Raw genomic sequence first — 22,070 nt, 5'->3', positions numbered from 1 at the left:
CATTCTGAAAGATGTTGAGAAAAATCGAATTGACAGTTTTTTTACAAAAAATAAAAACCTTAAAAAAAAATTTATAAAAGTTGGTAAAAATTGATTTTCGACTCAAATTTCTTTTCAAAAATTGTAGATATTGGCTTTTAACTACTTTTATCTTTCAAAAAATATTGTTGTTAACATTCAGTAAAATTTTGAAAAAAAATCGAATTGATAGTTTTTGTACAAAAAATTAAATACCTAAAAAAAATTTAACAAAAGTTGGTAAAAATTGATTTTCGACTTAAATATCTTTATAAGTCCATAAAATATTGGCTTCAAACAAATTTTATCTTATAGAAAATATTGTTTTCAACATTCGATAGAATTTTGAAGAAAATCGAATTGCAGGTTTTAATAAAACTCTAAAAAAAACAATACTAAAACTTGGTAAACATTTACTTTCGACTCAAATAGCTTTTCAAAAATTCAAAATATTGGCTTCAAACTTATTTTATTTTACAGAAAATATTGTTTTCAATATTCAGTGATTTTTATATAAAAACTCAACAGTCCGTTTTTTCATACAAAATAAAATCTATAAAAAATAGTACGCAAATTTTTTAAAATCGATACTAGTACATATAGACAAACTTTTAAGCAAGACAAATCGACAGACGGGATGGGAAGTTATCAGTGTGGGTCGCATCCCAGCCTCTTTTTTGTTTTAACTATCAACTGCGTTATCAATGTCACAACGCAGATTTCTGTGAATACTTTATGAAGATTTTGTAAAACTTACGCTTAGTCACTGATATTCTCTTCCTACACGAACTTTTAGCAGAACCACAGGCTCAAAAACATCTAGAAATTATTCCTAACTATACTAACCCAACGAACGTAAGACACATCACTCTCTTTCGCCTTCCTGATCACCATACAAATTAAGTTCTTACCATATTTGATTTTATATCAGTCCTGCCTCCCTTAGAAGCAATATCGTTCGTGTTCATTGAAAACTAATGTGTGACCTTCGGGCAAAATTATAAATGGACTGTTTCACCACATAATTTATTTATTTCTAGTGAATTTTAATAATTTAATACGTTCTTAAATTTGTATCAATACCCGTGTTTTTTTGGCATCCTATAAATAGTATAGTAGAAAATTCCCAAGAAAACCCATTGGCAGTAACCAGTTTTTTGTATTGAAAAATTGGTACAACTGAAAGAAGACCTGTCAGAATAATAATAAAAAAAAAAAATAGAAGAAAGTTTTATAGATATCAAAAGTTAAAATTAACTTCAGCAAAAGAAAACTAACAAAATGGATAATTTTCATTAAGAAATAGTAAGAAAACATCTGGAAATTGAGTTTAACTAAACAATTTGACATAAAATACAATCTTGAAGAAGGGAATTTGTTCGTAGACTACTACATTAACATGTGGTGTTGAAGCGAGCTTGAAACTAGCCTCAATTTTTTATATATCTGAATCAAGTTGAAAAGAGCTTGATTCGATTTAATTCCGGTAGGAGATCGGAGTCCAGTCAAAATTTCAGAAGGAGTTGGTTTTACAGATAATGCATTATGGTCTGTTTATTTGCATGTTTGTGTGCAAGAAATATATTTTTGTTTTAATCAAAAAAAAATGTTCCTATATGATGCTGAACTAATCAGTTCTTCATTGTTTAACACAAATCAAATAACCTCACTTCCACTTCATACGAAACATCGAAACACCATTTGCATTTTAGAAAGTTAATCATTTTTAAATCTTCCTCTGCGGTGGAAACATTAAAAAGATTTATTTAATCTAAACTGAGATAAAACATTGGTGGGAACATAACAAAACTAAATTATGTTTTCTTTTGTTTTCTCTTGCCAAATAAGCCCATTTTCATTTACAAAACTAAATAATATCAACATTAATATTCATTTTTGTCCCCAATAGAAAACACATGATTCCAAATGCACATCTACTCAACGAACACAGTCATCGAGATACAAATGCGATATCAATCGTACCAACATTTGAGAACGAAATCATATAAGATCCATTCGAGACTCGTATAAATGTCAAAAGTCCATCCGTAGTAAGATTCTACTTTAGCTTGTATCGGTAGTATTCAATACTGCGGATATTGTTTTTGTTATTCGTGTTAAATACTACTATACTATTGATACATTTTTCAACAAAACACGTGTAATGATGTAATTTTGGCTTGTAAAATGTTTCAAAGTAATTAATGCCTACATTCCATCATATTCGAATTTAAACCTTCTTATTCGAAAACCTTATATTAATATCGATGGTATTTGAAATCAATAGGATACTCAAAGGAGTTCTTTAACCCCTTAATTGGTATATTCAGTTCCATCGTTGCTTGACAGATGGCAGTCAAACCAACATTCTATTCTTCACTCTCATGCAAATCTTCTGGAAAAGTACGATAGCCAGATCGACATTTAATGAAGGTATATCTACATTTCTATTCTCTTCGAATGTATTTAACATCTGCGCAACTTGTCATATGGTCAGCGTATAGCAGCGTATGAATACGCATTATCCTTTTTTCTGAACATGATGCGGCTATTATGTGGATAAACGAAGAAGATCATAGCCATATAGTGTGACCTATAAGTTCCTAAGACCAAAAGTCATCATTAATCGATTTGTAGCGCATAACATTTTTGAGAACAAAAACTCATTTGACACTAGGTAAGTTAAGGTAGCTATTAGAAAGAACTAAAAACTCATAGGCCTTATATTATAGTCCTATAATCATATGTACATTAAAATACAAATATAATGGAACGCCTCTACATACCGTAGAGGTATGTTTTAATTTCTCAAAGACCCACAGGTGAGAAATAGGCAACCAAACTGGACGACTTAAGCAACTAGATACACTTCACACAGGCACTGATGATGATGATCATTAGGATTGACCGATTTCAATGACGACGACGCTTGGAACCACCGATATTTGATGATGGACCAAATGTCATGGTGTTGAATTGTTTGCCTTTTTTGTGTTGTTTTTAAAAAGAAAGTCATACAAATTATAATACAATAATGAAATACCTTTGTTTCGGTTATTATTTTCTATTCAGGTTTTTTTTCGAAATACATTTATAACATAAAGGACCAAAAGGACATCATTTTCTGCATTTATTGTCTTAAAAATTTCATTGTTAATGTTGTTGCTGTTCGGCTCGGCTTGGCTCGGCGCCATATAGCTGTTAACAGATTGCAACCTATATTTCTTGTTGAGTTTACCTGCATTTTATGTCCTGGCAGGATCTCACCTTACACGCACACAAACAAATATGAACAAGAACACGCAAAAAATATTAAGTGTGAGCCGAGCATATCGTCTTTTACCAAAAAAAAAAGAGTCTTTAAATGATACTTTTTCAAAATGCGGGTGGATCGTTGGGTAGATAATCTGATGATGAGTTCTGTTGAAATTAATGTCCTTTTTTCCAATACGAAAATTATGCAATATTTAATGACTTCATAGATATAAAAACTATAAGTAGTGAAAATTTTGTTTTTAAAGTGACCCATGTCAATGTTAAATGTCAATTGAAATATCATATTTTATATTTAAATAATCTATAAATAGATAAAGTTACAGCATCTTAAAAAACATTTTTGTAAGAGGATTACAAAAATAAGTACTTTAATGTCTTAAGTTAAAATTATTATCTTTATTAATACATTTTTAGGGTCAAATTTTTTCATCATAATTATCAAAAAAAAAATATCAATTTCGCCATTATTTTTGCTTATGAACATTTTTATTAGATATTTAATATTTTTTGAAAAGACAATATTTTGACAGGGTTTATTATCTATATTCTCGTGTCATGGAAAAATGCCACATATTTTAGATCAGGTTATCATTCAATTTGAATGAATGAACGTTAAATGCTAAAAACCGCCTGCGTTAACAATAAAAAATTTTGTATCTCTTATGTGATAACTTTTTTTAATAAAGGTCATATGACAGATTGTTATATTATAAAGATTGTTTTTCTTGCATTGCATTTTTTTCGTAATAAGCCTTTTGGCAGCTGTCCCTTTATTTATCATCACTTTGGTTTGCCAAACCCATCCATTGTGATACCCTGAAGTATTAAACTTCCCTAAAAAAATAAGACATAATTAAAAACGTTACATCTCTTCTATAATCTTGAAGAACTATTAGGTCTTATCAAAGAAAGCTTCTAAAAAACTCTTCAGATCAAGACAATACATAGCACCGCAGATCGATGAATCTTTGATAAGATTTAATATGAGTAGGCTGTTTTTTGGAATATCTTCGAGTTCTTCAAGACTATCGAAGAAGTGTGAAACGAAGTGGGCAATGTCTTCTTGCTTTTCCTCATCACTTCAGCCCTTGATAAATTGCGGCATAGTATAATCAGTACTATGCCGCAATTTATTTCTGTGTCTGAACTTCTAAATAAATTTTTGGTGACAGAAATTTAAAAGCTTCGGTCTCCAAGCTAAGGTAAAGCTAGACATATTCATATTTTTTTAACAACAAATTTTATGGAAATTATATACAAAGTAAAAATGTTTAACTTCTAGGAACATTATAAATCCGTTTATTATTTTACTTATTTTTCCAAAATTCTCATTAGTTATTGAAGGTCGTGAAAGCATTGAATCGTAGACTTTCATAGAATTGAAAAAAAAAATACGTTTAAAGAGTAAGTTTTAGGTGCTGATTTTAAAACTGATTTTAAAAACTGAACTGAACTCAAAATAAAAACAAAAAACTGGATGCGACACACACTGATAACTTCCCATACCGTCTGTCGATTTGACTTGCTTAAAAGTTTGTACGTTTTCGTGTTGGGTTAAAAAAGTTGGCAGTTGAATTATTCTTAAAAATTTTTAAATTACCAACGATATTTTCATATATTAGAAAATCTGTGTTGAAAATCTAGTTTTGTTAAAAAGATTTTTAGTCAAAAACAAATTTCTACCAATTTTAGTAGCATTTCCTAAATTTTTATAAATTGGATGAATGAAATTAATCTGAGAAATATCAATTTCTACCAAATTTGCGTGCAATTTTGTGTTGATTTTATTTTTTTTTTTGTAAAAAAACGGACTGTTGGATTTTTATCAAAAATTAACTGGATATTCGATATCAATAAACAATATTTTCTATGAAATAAAGAAAGTTTGAAGGCAATATTTTGAATTTTTCAAAAGCTATTTGAATCGAAAGTAAATTTCTACAAAGTTTTAGTATTTTTTTTTTTTTAGGTCAATTGGATTTATCTCAAAATTTTACTGAATGTTAACAATAATATTTTTTAGAAGATAAAAATTGTTTAAAGCCAATATCTCACAGTTTTGAAAAGATATTTAAGTCGAAAATCAATCTTTTATTATTATTTTTGTTTAGGTTTTTATTTTTTGTAAAAAAAACTGTCAATTCGATTCTTCTCAAATTTTTTCCCAATGTTGAAAACAATATTTTGTATAATTAAAAATTAAGTGGAAGCCATAATCTCAAGTTTTTAAAAGTCGAAAATCAATTTTTACCACCTTGTGTTAAATTTACTTTTAAGTTTTTATTTTTTGTAAAAAAACAACTGTCGATTTTTCTCAAAATTTTACCGAATGTTGAAAACAATATTATATTATCTTATAAGATAAAATAAGTTTGAAACCATATTTTTACCAACTTTGAGTAATGTTTGTTTTAGGTTTTTATTTTATATAAAAAAACAACTTTAAATTCGATTTTTCTCAAAAATTTACCAGATATCGTAAACGTTATTTTTTGTTGCACAAATTTTTTTTAAAGATAAAATCATTTTTAATTCGTTAAATTTTCGAGGTGACAAATTTGTTTTCAGTTTTTTTTTCTATTTATAAAAAAATAGTTAATTGTTTTTTTTTCCATAAATATACTACTTTGGTTTCACGTTAGATATTGTAAACAATTTAATTCAAGTCGCTACTGTTATTGGCTCGTGAGATATTTATGGTTAACCAACATTTTCACCTTTTTTTTAATTGCTATTTAAAAAAAAACACCAACGTAATTTTCTCGAGAGCCCTTTTTGCATCTTTCTGTTTTATTATCTATATAAAAAAATTTATTTGAAGTCGATATCTCTTCTGGTTCTTGAGTCTTAGACGACGGAAAAACGTAGCGAACGTATGGAAATACGGACGTAGGAATGTACGTACACTAGGATGCACAGACATCTTTCTAAAAATCTTTTATTTATACTCTAGGGACCTTGAAACGTCGAGAAATGACAACATTTTCAATTCGATGAATCTGACACAATAACTTCCTATGAAAGAAATTTCAAAAAATATTGATTTGAAAAAACAATCCCTGATTTTCTTTTTTTTTAAACAAAACTAGTTCAATGCTTAAAAAAATGATATAGTGTTTTTTTCGAATTTAAAAAGCGGATATCTCAAAAACGGGACGTGATTTTAAAGTCAGATACACATACGAACTAAAGCCACCAAAAAATCTTAGGAGAAGTATAGTTTGATTGTATGGAAACCTTGTAAAAAATTGAATCAATTAAAAGTTAAAAAATACGATACTGGTATTTATTACTTATTATGTTTTTCCAAAATTACATCTAGAATCAAAAACGGAAGTCTACAAATCAGACATGGGCTAAACCAAAACTACTGTACCCTGTTTTATGTATTTTTAATTTTAAAAGAAACTACTTGTCACTTACAAAAAAAGTAGTTGCATACTAAAATTTTTTGGTTATTATGGTTAAAAATTAAGACTTTTATTTACACATTTGAGTTTTTTGAAAATTGTGATTGGATTTGACTTTTTTCGCATGAAATATTTTAAGAACACAAAATCTTTCTTAGGTATCTATAAAATTTTTTAAAAAGAATTTTTTTCTTTTTGAAAATAGTCTCCAATAGTTGTTGAATTTTATTTGTTCTTAAAATCGAATAAAGTACATTTGGAAATTTTTTAAAAACCGCATATGACATTCTATTTCCAAAAATATATTCTCATTTTACTTAAAAACCGTGAAACTCCTCCTTTTTTAATTTGTAATTTTGTGTCTATTGAATTTATTTATACCATAGTTCCAAAAATCCTTACGCATTTACACGAATGTTTAAGGCAATTTTTTTGTCGTATATTTCACTTCATAAAGGGGTCAATTTGATTGAATTAAAAAAGCACTTAACTCTGGTTAGACCTGAAGGTATTGAAAAAAAAACCTGGCTTACGACAAATCATCCCCAGAGAATATAAAGATATCTGGTTAGGAGTTGATTTAGTTAAACCCTTTTCTAGTACGTACCGTGGTGGCGGCGCGTCGGTGATTCGTAAATATATGCACCCTTTTCTTATGGTGGTGCAACCCTTTCAATCTTCATAAATGTTTCAAATCCTACAAATATTATACAGGCAACAGTTTGAAACTAAAAAAATAAATACCTACACAAAAAACTAGACAAGATGCAACCCCTTCTGTATACTGTTAAGTTCTATATCAAGACATCTTCTTTCGCAACTTCGATAAAGATCAAGGATAAACGATTATACAAGACGTTGCATGCAACATAGGCCGGTCGGTTAAATTTTCAACAAAAAAAAGTGAAGGATAGGAAAGAAAGGCTTAAAATTTCTACTTGCTGATGCGGGGAGGGTGCCAAATGTCCACACATCGTAAATACCCAATTTCACTTAAGCTAACACTCGAAAACATTGAAAAGCGTGCTTCTTCAAGGAGTACCATACACATACGTACGTCGTACATATATAGACGACTAAGACACCAAGAAGGGAGAAGACAACAAGAAGTGATTTAAGACGAAATGATTACCCCAATTGCAAGGGTTGAAGAGCATAAACAGACTTCACAGTTGAGGATGAACAAAAAATAAATATGTTAGATGTGTCACGGATTGTTGTGTTAACAAGATGTTTTTTTCTTCTTCTTTAAAAATGGTTGATCAAGTCGTCAAGACAGACAGAAGAGCACAGCAGGGAAGGGAAGGTTTTAAAATTTAAAACAAATTGATATTTATTTTGATTCGAATAGCTCTTGAGTTTGAATCATAAGTTCTTGACGAATCAGCTCAAGTTCAGAAAATAAATTCTTATAAGATATCTTATAAGAGATTATCCATCAGAATAATGTAGGGCTGCTTCAAACTTTTAATTTTGTAAGACACCACGTAAAACATAAACAATCTGACGCAGCATAAAATTAAAAACAAAATTCTTCTTCCTGTTCCCTTAGCTTTGTATTGCCATAAGCCACACATTGGCTCCATCGTCGTTGGATGCTCCAATCACTGCATCAAGATGTTTTTTAATAGGTTCGCTAGTTATACACAATCAATTTCGTATCCATATAGAGGCTCTTTAAAGAGTCTTCTATATGAACTCCTTCCTTACGTATACCTGACCTGGTATTATGGGCATAAGCCAACATCCTGCAATTTTAAAACATATTTTTGTAACTAAAAATGCAAAAAAAAAACTTCATGTTAGAACTCATGTAGAACAAGTTCAGATTCAGATTCGTCCGTCGTCGTCGTCGTCCTAGCGCGTGTTCCGGAAGAAAATTATTAAGCATCGCACCATACTCTACAGTTTGATATAGGATAGCAACTATGGTCCACGCAAAAGACGAACCCATATTGGCTTAAACGGCTGGCGATTCTTATGGATGGGCTTATCTGGTAATTGGATTAATGAAAATTCGTGCGAGAGCGTCTATGGTTTTTTTTTCAAGACTTGCTGCTTTAGCCAGCTTCATGTAGCATCAACATAGAGTATGAAGCAGAAGCCAGTACCAACATTACACCGACCGACCGGACCGGACCGTCAGTCATGCTCTGCTCATGCAATGCGATTGCGTTCAATATAAAAGTCTTGGCCTTTGCATACCACATCTTTCTTTCGAGTATACTGCTGCTGCAGTATATAGGCTCTTACCTACCATCTCATCAGTTTTACAGGCGGACAGGTAGTGCACCACCATTCCACCTTCCAACATGATGTTAATAATTACATGCAAATAAACAGAGCCGCATTCAATGTTCTTGGAGCCTGGCAACAAGTTTTGTATTTTCTATTTAAAAAAAAAGTTTAAACGAAGGTTTAAAAAAGGTTAAAACTTAAAGGCCTACTTTTTCTAATGATAAGTTTTAACAGCTTTAATAAACTATGAAAGTACATTTGCACACTTTCGAGATTTTTTAACTTCCCATAGGAAGTTATTGTAATGGCTCCGATTTGTCAAATTGAAAATTTTGACATTTCTCGACGTTTCAAGGTCCCTAGAGTCGAAATAAAAGATGTCTGTGCGTGCGTGTGTACGTACGTTTGTACGTCCGTACGTCCGTACGTCTGTACGTTCGCGACGTTTTTTTCGTCGTCCATAGCTCAAGAACCAGAAGAGATATCGACTTCAAATAAATTTTGTTATACAGATAATAAGGCAGAAAGATGCAGAAAGGGCTCTCAAAAAAATTGCGTGGGTGGTTTTTTTACCATAGCAGTTTGAAAAAAAGGTGAATATTTTGGTTAACCTTAAATATCTTACGAACCAAAAACGCTAGAGACTTGAATTAAATTTTATATAATATATGGTAACGTGATACCAAACAGGTATATTTTTTGAAAAAAAATCAATACAACGGTTTTTTTTATAAATCAATAAAACTGAAAAAAAAAATTGTCACTTCCAAAATTTTACGACTGAAATATGATTTCATCTCTAAAACAATTTTGTGCAACGAAAAATAATGTTTTTGGCACCTGATAAAATTTTAAGAAAAATCTAATTGACAGTTTTTTTACAAAAAATAAAAACCTAAAAAAAAATGTATAAATATTGGTAAAAATTTATTTTCGACTCAAATATCTTTTCAAAACTTTGAAATATTGGCTTTAATTTACTTTTATCTTTCAAAACATCTTGTTGTCAAGATTCAGTTAAAGTTTGAAAAAAATCGATTTGACAGTTTTTGTACAAAAAATTAAAAACCGAAAAAAAAATTAACAAAAGTTCGTAAAAAATTATTTTCGACTCAAATATCTTTAAAAAAAACTTTGAGATAATAGGTTCTAACTAATTTTTTCTTATAAGAAATATTGTTTTTAACATTAGGACAAATTTTGAGAAAAATCGAATTGACAGTTTTTTTACAAAAAATAAAAACCTGAAAAAAAATGTATAAAAGTTGGTAAAAATTAATTTTCGACCCAAATATTTCTTCAAAAATTTTAAATATTGGCTTCAAACTAATTTTATCTTATAAGAAATATTGTTTTCAACACTTGATAAAATTTTTAAAACATTCGAATTGACAGTTTTTTTTACAAAAAATAAAACTCTAAAAAAAAAAACAATACTAAAACTTGGTAAAAATTTACTTTCGGCTCAAATAGCATTTCAAAAATTAAAAATATTGGCTTCAAACTTATTTTATTTCAGAGAAAATATTGTTTTCAATATTCAGTAATTTTTATATAAAAATCCAACAGTCCGTTTTTTTTCATAAAAAATAAAATCTACAAAAAATAGTGCGCAAATTTGGTAAAAATACATATAGACAAACTTTTAAGCAAGGCAAATCGACAGACGGGATGGGAAGTTATCAGTGTGGGTCGCATCCCAGCCTCTTTTTTTATTAAATGTATCGCTATATAAATTTGTATCCACAAAATTTTCCATCTTCAAGGAATAATTTAAGGAATTCTAGCACTAGCTACGAAAATATAACATTTTCGGTCTCATTGAACTGAGGTGATTGAAACGAAATAAATGTTCAAATCTAGTTTGTTGTGCATCTATCAAGTCAATAACTGTCAAATTTCATTGAATTATAGGCATTTTCCTTTTTTAGTTCAGAAAAAAGTTCTGATCAGAGTTCGAGCATCAAGCTTGCTTGGAACATACTCTGAAAAAGCGTATTCTGATCAATAAGAATTATTTTTGAAACAAATCTGACCCAAATTTAGTTGTCACTTGTCATTTTCTTAGACAGAAGCTTTGGCTGCGTTCAATCTCAGACAGGAAGGGTATCCGGATAACTTTTTTGTAAATGTTGCACATGTATAATAAAAGCTGATCAAAAACAGCTGACATGTCAAAAAATGAATCCAAAGGTATCTGACAGAACAGCTGATTCAACACATGGTTGAATTTCAAGAAATTTTAAAATATATTTAGCATTTTGTATTTGTTGGTAAACAAAAAGATACAAAATGTTAGTTGAAGTTGTATTTGAGGATGTTCTGTACATAATAGACGGTTAAGAAGCTATTTACCTCCAAATTTTAGGAGGCAATTATGATCTATTTATTTAAACTTCAAAATTGACTTATTTTGTTCTAGTTTTGTAGATGACCAATTTGCTAGGTCAGTAGAATTATTTATTAAATGGTTTTCTTACAACAATTTTGACTTCGAAACTTAAATGTTTCTCTGCTTTTTGTAAATTTCTGAACGGAAAAATACAAATGTGAATGTTTTTTTTGACAGTTCAAGTTCTTTTTTAAACTAAAACAAAGGATCCATTAAAAATCCACCAAAAATTAAGAACAAAAAAACTGAAAAATGGTGAGGGTTTAGTTTTTAAGAAACATTTTGTGCTCCTTGCTAAAATTTCAATCAATTGACTACTTTATAACTATTTTGAATGTCTTAATGATTTCCATATTCTAAGAAATATATTCAAAATCCGGAGACTAAAACCTTCTGGATTCCATTTTCTCAATCATTCTTTATGACACAATTTTAATAAAGGGGGTGTCAAATACAACTATCTGTTTAAAAATGCAATAAAATTAAGAAAATTATGTGTGTCCAATAAAATGAAATAAATAGATTAGGTGACAGAACAGTCCGTTGAGAAGTAGGCCTAGCGACTTACAACTCTCAAACATTCCTGTTTGCGAGTAATGTTGTCAGGAATATTGGGGACCTACAGTTTAAAGCCGAATCAGAAGGGCTTGTTTGAGAAAGAACTTCTCATGACAAGAATTACTCTTGTAGAATTCGTCAAATTCTTGCAAGAGGCAGTATCCATGAAAAAAACGTTAGATGGTACAGTCAAAGATCGAAACCAAGGCTTCTGGCATGACAGTCCAACGCACTAACCATCACGCCACGGGTACTACCATGTTTATCCATTATTATAGCTTTATTAGATAGAGCTAACATGTTTATAAATTATTATAATCAATTTTAGTAGAAAAAGTCGGTAAAGCTTGCTCTGTAATGTCCAAACCGTAACTCTCTGTGGATGAATTAGCTTTTCTTCAATAACGAACTGATAAAAATGTGCCTTAATATAAAAGATGAATAATTTCCATCCTAAATCATTCTCCATTTTAAACTTCGAAAAAATTAAAAAGCGGATGATTGTGGTATCTTTAATTATGGAGCGAATTGGACCTTGTAAGAACAATCTGAGATATTTGTGAGGAATTCTGCTGAGGCTAGTACGATGAAATGTTGAGCTATTGGTATCAATGGGAGTTCATGTTTCTGAATTCAGTCTGGCAACTTTAGCGTGAGCAGCCACATTATCGTCTATGTCCACCGTACGACAATCTCACAGACCTTTTGTTTGAACTTGCTTACAGCATGTGCAGTGTGTGTTTTTATTTGGGTCAAACAGTGGTTCTTTTTAAAGAACACAGAACCCTTTTTTTGTAAAATAAGTTTTCAATAATTCTCAATGTTATTCAAGCGTAAATCGACTTTTTTTGTTCCGTCAAAGCATGATACCGATTCTTTTTTCTCAAAAAAGCTAAAAGAAAACAATTGTTAGCTGCACCCTGTACAAAGGAAGTTTGAAATATAGATAATGCTTATATCGCTTTCTTTTTCAATCAATATTTTACGGAAAGGTGTTTGACCACATTCTCTGTTTTTGTTTCAAAAGCTTTGCAAACACTTCTTCAATTTACATCAAATCCTTCCGATACGATTATGGTAATATTCAAATGTATTCTTGAAAACAGTTCAAACATAAATTTAATGGGACCTGGTCTTCTGATCAAAATTGCGATAGCCCCTTCCTGTACTCAAAGTTCTCCAGTTTTTATCATCAGATACAAAAGTCACAATAAAAACTTTTTTACAGGTGGTTATGATAAGGAACAAAACAAATTTGTGCCAGCCGGCCCCTCAAGACACAGGAAACAGAAGTAAGTGTCAGAATCGGTGTCACGCGCTTCAGATCACGTCGTCGTCGCGCTCGATATCAATTAATGATTAATTTAGGTCTTTTTATCTTCTTGTTTAAGTTTGTTTTGCATTTTTGTAGCCTAAATTATGAATCAGCAGCCGGAAAAAAACACTTCGGGTTATCTTTGGTAACATTAATTAATGATTCAATCCGACCCTGGTGGTGTATTTGTATAGAAAATAAAAACGTTTTCAGAGGTAGGGGTCCGCCGGGGAAAATGTTAGTTACTTGAACTACTACCTGCCAGTGTAAGCGCAAAATTGACCGGCCGCATCGGTACTGGTTGTGAATTATGAAATGTTGCAACGAAGGCGGTAGCGGAGGATCCATCCAATGTAGAACTTCCAGACGATACAGTGCGTCTTTTATATATGTACTTAGACTTAAGACTGACTCAGATTTTGCTCAGGTGGATGGTGTGGTGGACCATGAGAAAAATCCAGTTGATCCGTATGCAGAGGCCTTGTGCATAATAATGGAGATGATCAATTTAAATATTCGTCCCAGAATGAACTACCGACCGATGCGCGCTGCGATTCGATGGAGTGGCGGGGTTTGCATATGAAGAAAGAAAACAAAGAATCTGTTTTTTAAAATATGAAAAAGGCAAAAATTGAAGATCCCGAAGGAGGGCATTCGAAGGATATTCATTTGTAAACGCCCGCCGTTACGCCCGATCGTTGTACCTATGCTTTTAGTTCTGTTCGGTTTCTGTTTCGGTTTGTTTCAGTCAGTTTTTGGCTAACTATGTATATCTTTACGTTTAAAGCGTTGGAGTTGAGGTCGTCGTCGCGTTCTGATGATGCTTTTGCATCGTGCGCGATTATCTAAATTGCATACGAAATTATTTTAATTAAAAATCTAATTTTGTGAAAAACTGCTTCAAAACTGTAGAACGCTTACTTTGCTTATGGTTAAAAGCTACTGCGAGGAGTTCTGCAGTTATGCATATGTATTACATATGTACGTGGTTGGGGAACTTGCAAACTGTGCTGGGAGTTTTTAAGTTTGTGCGTATAGCTTATAAAGGAGTTGAATCTTTTTGAAGTCAAGTTCAACATTAATCTTGTGATGATGTTGTTCTTTACTTGTTTACATTTTTATTTTATTTTATTTTGATGGGAGGATCATTTAATTTTATGTAAAACGGATGGAAATTATTAAAACTTCTGCATGTTATTTGGCGTGGGAAAATGGAAATTTTTAGTGAACTGACTTATTCGAAATATTGAACGAAGTTTTTAAATTGAGTAAAGAATTATTGTATTTTAAAACGAAATAGTATTATTAATATTTCTCATTTTAATTTTATAGAACAATATTTTTTTTCTAAAACAATTGTTAATGTACATGTTGTTTAATATTTTTTCTAAAGTACTTCATTTTAAAAACAGGATTTCAAAAACAAAATCAATTAAAAATGTTTTTCTATTCTTGATTTGCTAAAAAGCAAAACTTCAAACCCTTTTATTTGAATACTTATTTTTTTTTTAAATTTGTTAAATTTGTTGGACTCATAATTTAGAGAATTTTTAACCGATTGACTTGAAATCTTAAGTAGTTCTTGAAAAATGAATTATTCTTGTTGGTTCACAGTATATTTGTTACTAACAATGATCTGATATTTTTTTTCAGGCAAATTCACTTTTTAGTTTATTGATAACGTATAAATAAGCATTTGGGAATTAAATGGAAATGTTAAGCAGTTGTTTAGTTTTATAAATTTAAATGTGTCGGTCAGTTGCAATTTTATCAGAGTGAAACCCTTTTACTTACGACATAAAGAATCTATATGGCAAGTATTACATAAGTAAACTCAAGATTTTATTCAAACATGACATAACATTAGTAGGGAAGTCGAACAGGTGGGTCCCCCGATTCCATAGGTATGTCTGTCTGTCCACCTGTGTGTCCTCGCCCCTACAGTCCAAAGCATTATATCGATTGGCTTCAATTTTTGAATTTAAGGTTTTGAGCCTATTCGGGTAAGAAGTTTTTTAGCTTTTTTAATACTAAAAAAACAGTAGTCCCCATAAAATAGAAAATTCGAATTTTCTCAAAAACAAGCCGTTTTTTTAGTTTTCCCGAAATTTTGTTTCCTTAACTTGCCTTCTTTCAATATAAGAAAAATATGTTTGAATTGCTTCAAGTTTTCTCAAGAAATAATCAACCAATTTCAATAATTTTTTTTTACTGGCTCAATAATATTTGATAATCAAAAATTTCATTGTTTTTATGGTCTTAATTTTTTAAAGAAATCATAATGTAAATTTATATTAATAAAATCTAATTATATAATACTAAAATATTTGAAAATGCAATTTCGAAAAGGGCACATCTCTGAAAATTTAAAATGTAGGGAATTAAAAAACTGTTTCTTTTTTCAAACTAGTGCATACATTTTATTTTTTTTTATCTACATGCGATGACGTTTTTAGTAGAATTAATACCAGAGATGTGCTGTTTTCGATCTTAATGAGTGTGGACAAGCATTAACGTCACATTGGTATAAATAACATATTTGACAAAATATCCGACATATGCCCTTTCCGAAATTGCATATTCATTTAAACTCAAAATAAAAAAAAATATTAACATAAAACTAATAAAAAAAATCTCTCTAACAATTTTCAAATAAAATTTTGAAAATTAAGTTTTTTTTGAGAAATTTTTTAAATCAAAGGTAATTTTTCAAATACAGGAAATAGTTTTAAATAGACTCTTTGGGTATATGAGCAAGTTCGTGCTACCCAGTCTGGTATCCAAGAGCTTTCTGCATGGAAAATGATGTCACAGAGACAGACGCCTGTCGTGAACATACTCGCAATCAGGGAGTCGAGAACTTCCTGATAAAAAAAAGTAGTTTTCCAAAAGTCTAAAATTGTCTTAAACGCGTTTTCCATGAGCTATGACAAAAATGGGTAGTACCCGGGGCATGATGGTTAGTACCCTGCCCTGCCTATGCCAGCTAAAGTTTTTTTCGCGGGTACTGCCTCTTGCGAGGAATTGACAAATTCTCCAAGAGTAATTCTTGTCATGAAAAGTGGTTTCTCAAATTTGCCGTTCGGATTTGGCTTAAAACTGTTTGTCCCCTCCATCCCTGACAAGAGTACTTGCACACAGGAATGGTAGAGAGTTGTGAGTCACTAGGCCATAGTTTTCAAACGGACTGTTGCGCCACCCAATTTATTTATTTATTATGACAAAAATGGCCACCTACACGTCTATCCATATTTGAAATTAGCTAGTCGTAAGCATCTTGATCCTATGCATTTGAAGTGGTTTCCCCCTCTATTTAAAATGTCGAAAAAATTTTAGTTTTGATGTTTTTTTTTCTTGGAAATACTGCAACTTTAATATCAACTGGTTTTCTTTCACGCTACAAACTAGTCCTCAATTCTGAGACTTAACTTAAAGAAAATTCTTCATTTTAAAACTAATATAATTTAAAAAAATAAACTGACAGTATTTTTAATACATTAAAAATATATTCTCTAGATGTTAATAGTATTAAATAACACAAAGAATCAACGACTATAAGTGATATATTTTTTTACTAAAACTACTACTTTTGTTTGTTTGTTTGCTAATTTTCAGCTTCTTTTTTAAGCTCATTTTTGGCTCGATGGGTTCGTCAAAAATATTCTTTATTGTTCGGCAAAAATCCATCTTCATAAATCGCTTGGGCTATGTTTTATCTTTGACGATAACGATCGTCGCGTTACTGTGAATGACCAGCGTTATCACACTATGATTACCGCAGATTTTTGTTCCAAATTAGCAAATACGAACTTGGACGACATTTGCTTTCGACAGGATGGTACCACAAGCCACACAGCATAACAAAGACACATTTCAGAAAACATTGTTTACTTTTCTAAAATGTTTCTAATTTGTTTAAATAACAATTCAGAAATGTTTCTCTGTTTTTGAAACGTTTTTCCAAATTGAAGAACATTTTTTAGAAACATTATAAATCGTTTCTGAAATGTTTCTTAAAAGTTTCAAAATTATTTCTTTGGTCTGGGCGCACCTTTACAATCAATTTAAATAAGTTTGGTGTGTTATCTCCTAGATTATTTTCTTTGGGGCTACGTTAAGTAATTGGTTTATTGCCAACAAGCCTAATGTGTGACCTAGTCATCGAAACTCTGTTAAAACGAATCGAAAGCTGCAAACGTACCTGGGATGGCCACATGATCGAAATAAAGTTTAATTCGTAAATGTTTTAAAAGTACATTAAATCTATAGCCAAGTTTTTGAAATACCTCAAATGTCCGTTTTATAAACTTCCCATAGGATGGGAATTATTAGAATGGGTCCGATTTGTCAAATTGAAAATTTTGACATTTCTCGACGTTTCAAGGTCCCTAGAGTCAAAATAAAAGATTTTGAGAAAGATGTCTGTACGCCGCCCGTACGTGTTCATACATCCGTACGTTTGCGACGTTTTTTTCTTCGTCCAGATAATAAGGCAGAAAGGTACAGAAAGGGCTCTCAAGAAAATTGAGTGGGTGGTTTTATTACCATAGCAGTTTGAAAAAAGGTGAACATTTTGGTTAACCCTAAAAATCTAACGAACCAAAAACGCTAGAGACTTCAGTTAAATTCTATATAACATATTGTAACGTGATATCAAACAACTACATATTTTGAAAAAACTCCAAATAACGGTTTTTTTTTATAAATCAAAAAAACTGAGAAAAAAATTTGTCACCTCCAAAATATTACGACTAAAATATGATTTCATCTCCAAAACAATTTTGTGCAACGAAAAATAATGTTTTTGACATCTGATAAAATGTTGAGAAAAATCGAATTGGCAGTTTTTTTTAAATATCTTTTCAAAAATTTGAGATAATAGCTTCAAATTAATTTTATCTTATAAAAAATATTGCTTTCAACTTAAAGACACATTTTGAGAAAAATCGAATTGACAGTTTTTTTTACAAAAAATAAAAACCTAAAACAAAATTGTATAAAAGCTGGTAAAAATTGATTTTCGACTCAAATATCTTTTCAAAAATTGTAGATATTGGCTTTAAACTCCTTTTATCTTTCAAAAAATATTGTTGTTAACATTCAGTATAATTTTGAAAAAAAATCGAATTTACAGTTTTTGTACAAACAAATTAAAAACCGAAACAAAAATTAACAAAAGTTGGTAAAAATTGATTTTCGACTTAAATAAATTTACAAAACCTTGAGACATTGGCCTTAAACAAATTTTAGTCTTTTTTTAAATGTAGTTGTCAAAATTGAGTAACATTTTGAAAAAAATCAAGTTGACAATTTTTTACACAAAATTAAAAACCTAAAAAATAATTAACAAAAGTAAAAACCTAAAAAATAATTAACAAAAGTAGGTAAAAACTAATTTTCGACATAAATGTCTTTTCAAAACTTTAAGACTCTGGCTAAGAACTAATTTTATCAGAAACATTGTTTTGAACATTCGGTAAATTTTTTTGAAAAATTGAATAGAAAGTTTTTTTTTTAGTTTTTCGTAAAAATTAATTTTCGACTCAAATGTCTTTTCAAAAATTAAAAATATTGGTTTGAAACTTATTTTATCTCACAGAAAATAATGTTTTCGAAATACTGTAAAATTTTGATAAAAATCCAACAGTCCGTTTTTTCATAAAAAAAAGTCTACAAAAAACAGTATGAACATTTGGTAAAAATGATGTTCGGTTCTCGATATCACGTGAACAATAGAAGGTATTGAAAAATTAATTTCATTCGTCCAATTTGTATTTGTTTATATAAGAAATAAAAACTATTAATAAATGCTACTAAAATTGTTAAAAATTAGTTAACGACCAAAAAATCTCGTTAACAAAAATAAATTTTGAAATGAAACTATTTCACCATTATGCAAAATATTGTTATTCATTTTTAGAGTTTTTAGAATAATTCGATTGACAACTTTTTAAACAAAACACGAACACTTACAAATCTTTTAAGCAAGGCAAATCAACAGACAGGATGGGAAGTTATCAGTGTGGGTCGCAACCCAGTCTTTTTTTTAAACAGTTGTCAAGTCCTTATTGAAAAATTCTGTATGTGTAGGTATATTTAAAATATCAATATTTTGAACAATCCCAAAGCCTTTAAACCTTTCCTTTTGAAAAAAAAACGTACAGGATTACTCTGCCACTCTGTATTTTGTGCATATCCTTTCTCATGCTTAAGATTTTCCGGCTAAAGCTAATATACATTTAAAAATAATAAAAATATTCTAAGATTCACACTCTTAAAATACGTCCAACTATTTTTGGAGCACCTTGTTTCTAGTCACACAAATTTGTGTGACCTACATTTTATTTTAGCAAACTAAAAAAAAAAACAATTTTAGTTTCCCAAGCAACGCCGACTAGAGTACTCTAGTGATACCTAATGTAATATAATTCCCGATCTATGAAATATCTTCATTTATCTATAGACCTCTTTAACAAAATAGATACATATCTTAACACCTTCATCATATCTATAAGCATATACCAATTCAAAAATGATTATTATCTTTTTGCAAACTAATGAATGAGAAAAATAACACGAACGATAATCCCTCGTTTGATCTTCTACAGAAATATTTAAGTGTATAAAGTTCATCAAAGTTGAATGTTTACATCTCAAATGGAGTTCAAAAAGAAAAATATAAAAAAACTAAAGAAAGGTCTCTAACCGCGTTTCGTGGTTCAATGCAATTTCCTCAAATCATCATCAGTAGCATTTTAATCGTAGCATCAGCATCTCAGCACGTTGAACTTGAGATGATAATATACAATTCTCAATTTGATTTGTTTACTATAAGCTTACAAACTTGTTTGGTATGGTATGTAAGTATCTCGAAACGTGCCCCCCAGAAACCTCAATTACATCACATTACATATTAAAAAAAGAAAAAATAATAACAATAATAATAATAAAAAAAAAACAATGAAATCTAAAAAGAGAGTGCTCGATATAGAAAAGATAATCCAAATTTTTTTTTATTTTATCTTTATACATAATTTTGTTCGTTTATCATTTTTTATTATTATTTTTTTTTCTTTTTTATTATAACCAAAAGCATCAACATCAGCATCAAAATCATCATGATTATGACAAATAATGGTAATCAAATTTATACTCTCTCTATCTCTGAAAGTTCTATTGAACTATTTTTGACGCGTCTCACTGTAATACCGCAGGCGATTCTAAACATATAAAATATTCATCAGTGCCTATCCCCATTAGAACCACAAATGTAAGAATAAACAAAATGTAAAACAAATCAACTAAGAGGTCTTATGAACTTGCTGTTTAACAGTAAAAAACGGTTAAGAGTAAATTGTTACGTGCAAAATTCGGTGTTGTTAAGGCAAATAAAATACGTCTACCTCAATGTTTATACTCATATTAAAGATAGGTTCGTCTTATTTCTCAAAATAATTTGGCCTTATTTCAATATGCCAAAGTTCAATACGACTAACTGCTGAAAATTGGCCTGATTTAACTTTTATAAAGTGCAATAATGCCAATTCTTAATATAGTTGGCCTTATTTCACTTAAAATTGAACTCTAACAAGTACAAGGTTTTTGTTTGTTAGGTGCCGTGAAATATTACAGACTTTCAAAAAATTGGTCCATTGAACTTGGAAAAATTGAAATACGGCTTAATTATTTTGAGAAATAAGACCAAATTTTGTTTTAAGTGACTACAAATAGTGGACTTTATTTCACTTGGCCTAATTTCAAGGCACCCACACCGATTTGTTATACTTTTAAATCTGTCATTCGATGTTTTCTATGTTTTATTTTTTTATTGCTGATTTGGGGACGAATCACTCCTCAAAAATGTGTTTTAATTCGTTGAAGTATTTAAGTGGCAACAAAACTATATAAGGTTAAATTTATAGCTATCATTGGTTTTCGTCATGGCAAATTTGAAAATTGGTTTAAAGAGTTAAGTTTGTCATGTTTGGTGTTTAAGTGAAAGTCATGGCTTCTAGATTTGTCATTCCAAAAAAATAGTTTATTTAATCCAGCACATTTGTTTCAGTTATTTTTTAAGTTTTCAATGATTAAATCGTTTTCAGTGAACAGCTGATTTTTGATTTCATATTTTGGAACAAAATCGTTCCTCTGAAAGCCTTTAATTATTGTTGCAATTCCATCTCAACTCAAACTTAAATGCTCGAATTTAAGCTTGAAATGCTCGATTAAAATGACAGACATTTTCACTGGAAGCTATAACCTAACCAATCTGCCAAGAAAATTTTAATGTTTGGTTTCAATGTTGAAAACTAATGATAGCTTAAATTTGCTGTTAAGAATGTGATGTAGGTTAAGATAAGAATATTTTTTGAGCTGTTTTGCAATTTTTCTTTTAAATCGAAGCTGTGCAACCTGTCTACAAGTTAGCAACATTTCTTGTGACATTTGAAATTGTTTCTTTCAAGGATCTTAACTTTTCTTTACCACCTTCTGTCGAAACCTAAACTAACCATTTTCATCAGTTAGTAGTAAATTTAAATTCAATGTTTTTTATGTTATTGCATTACATTTAATTATCTTTCAGGTTCACGTAAAGGTACACTCAGATCAAAGATAAATGTTTGAAGCATTTTTTTTAACATTTCAGAATCATTTAAATGTTTTAGAATCACTTTAAAACGTTTCTTAAATGCTTCTCTATTTCCCATTTCAAAAAATTTCCAAGACTACAAAAGAAGATGAGAACGAACAAAAATATGAAGAAAAAAAAACAAAGATATAAAAATGTGAAACAGAAAAACATTTCAGAAATCTTTCACAAAGCGTCCACACCAAAAACATTTCCGAAATGTTTCTGCAAAAT

The 22,070-nt window shown here is 30.0% G+C and overlaps 1 protein-coding gene across 1 annotated transcript in view; it reads left to right on the top strand.

Moving 5' to 3' along the window:
- LOC129951556 (uncharacterized) overlaps positions 1-22,070 on the top strand; it is a 109,157-nt gene that overhangs the window by 26,338 nt on the left and 60,749 nt on the right. The window lies entirely within an intron of this gene.

This window comes from Eupeodes corollae, chromosome 3 (genome assembly GCF_945859685.1).
Source record: "Eupeodes corollae chromosome 3, idEupCoro1.1, whole genome shotgun sequence".
Taxonomy (NCBI): Eukaryota; Metazoa; Arthropoda; class Insecta; order Diptera; family Syrphidae; genus Eupeodes; species Eupeodes corollae.
This window is presented reverse-complemented; position numbering and strand designations above follow the sequence as displayed.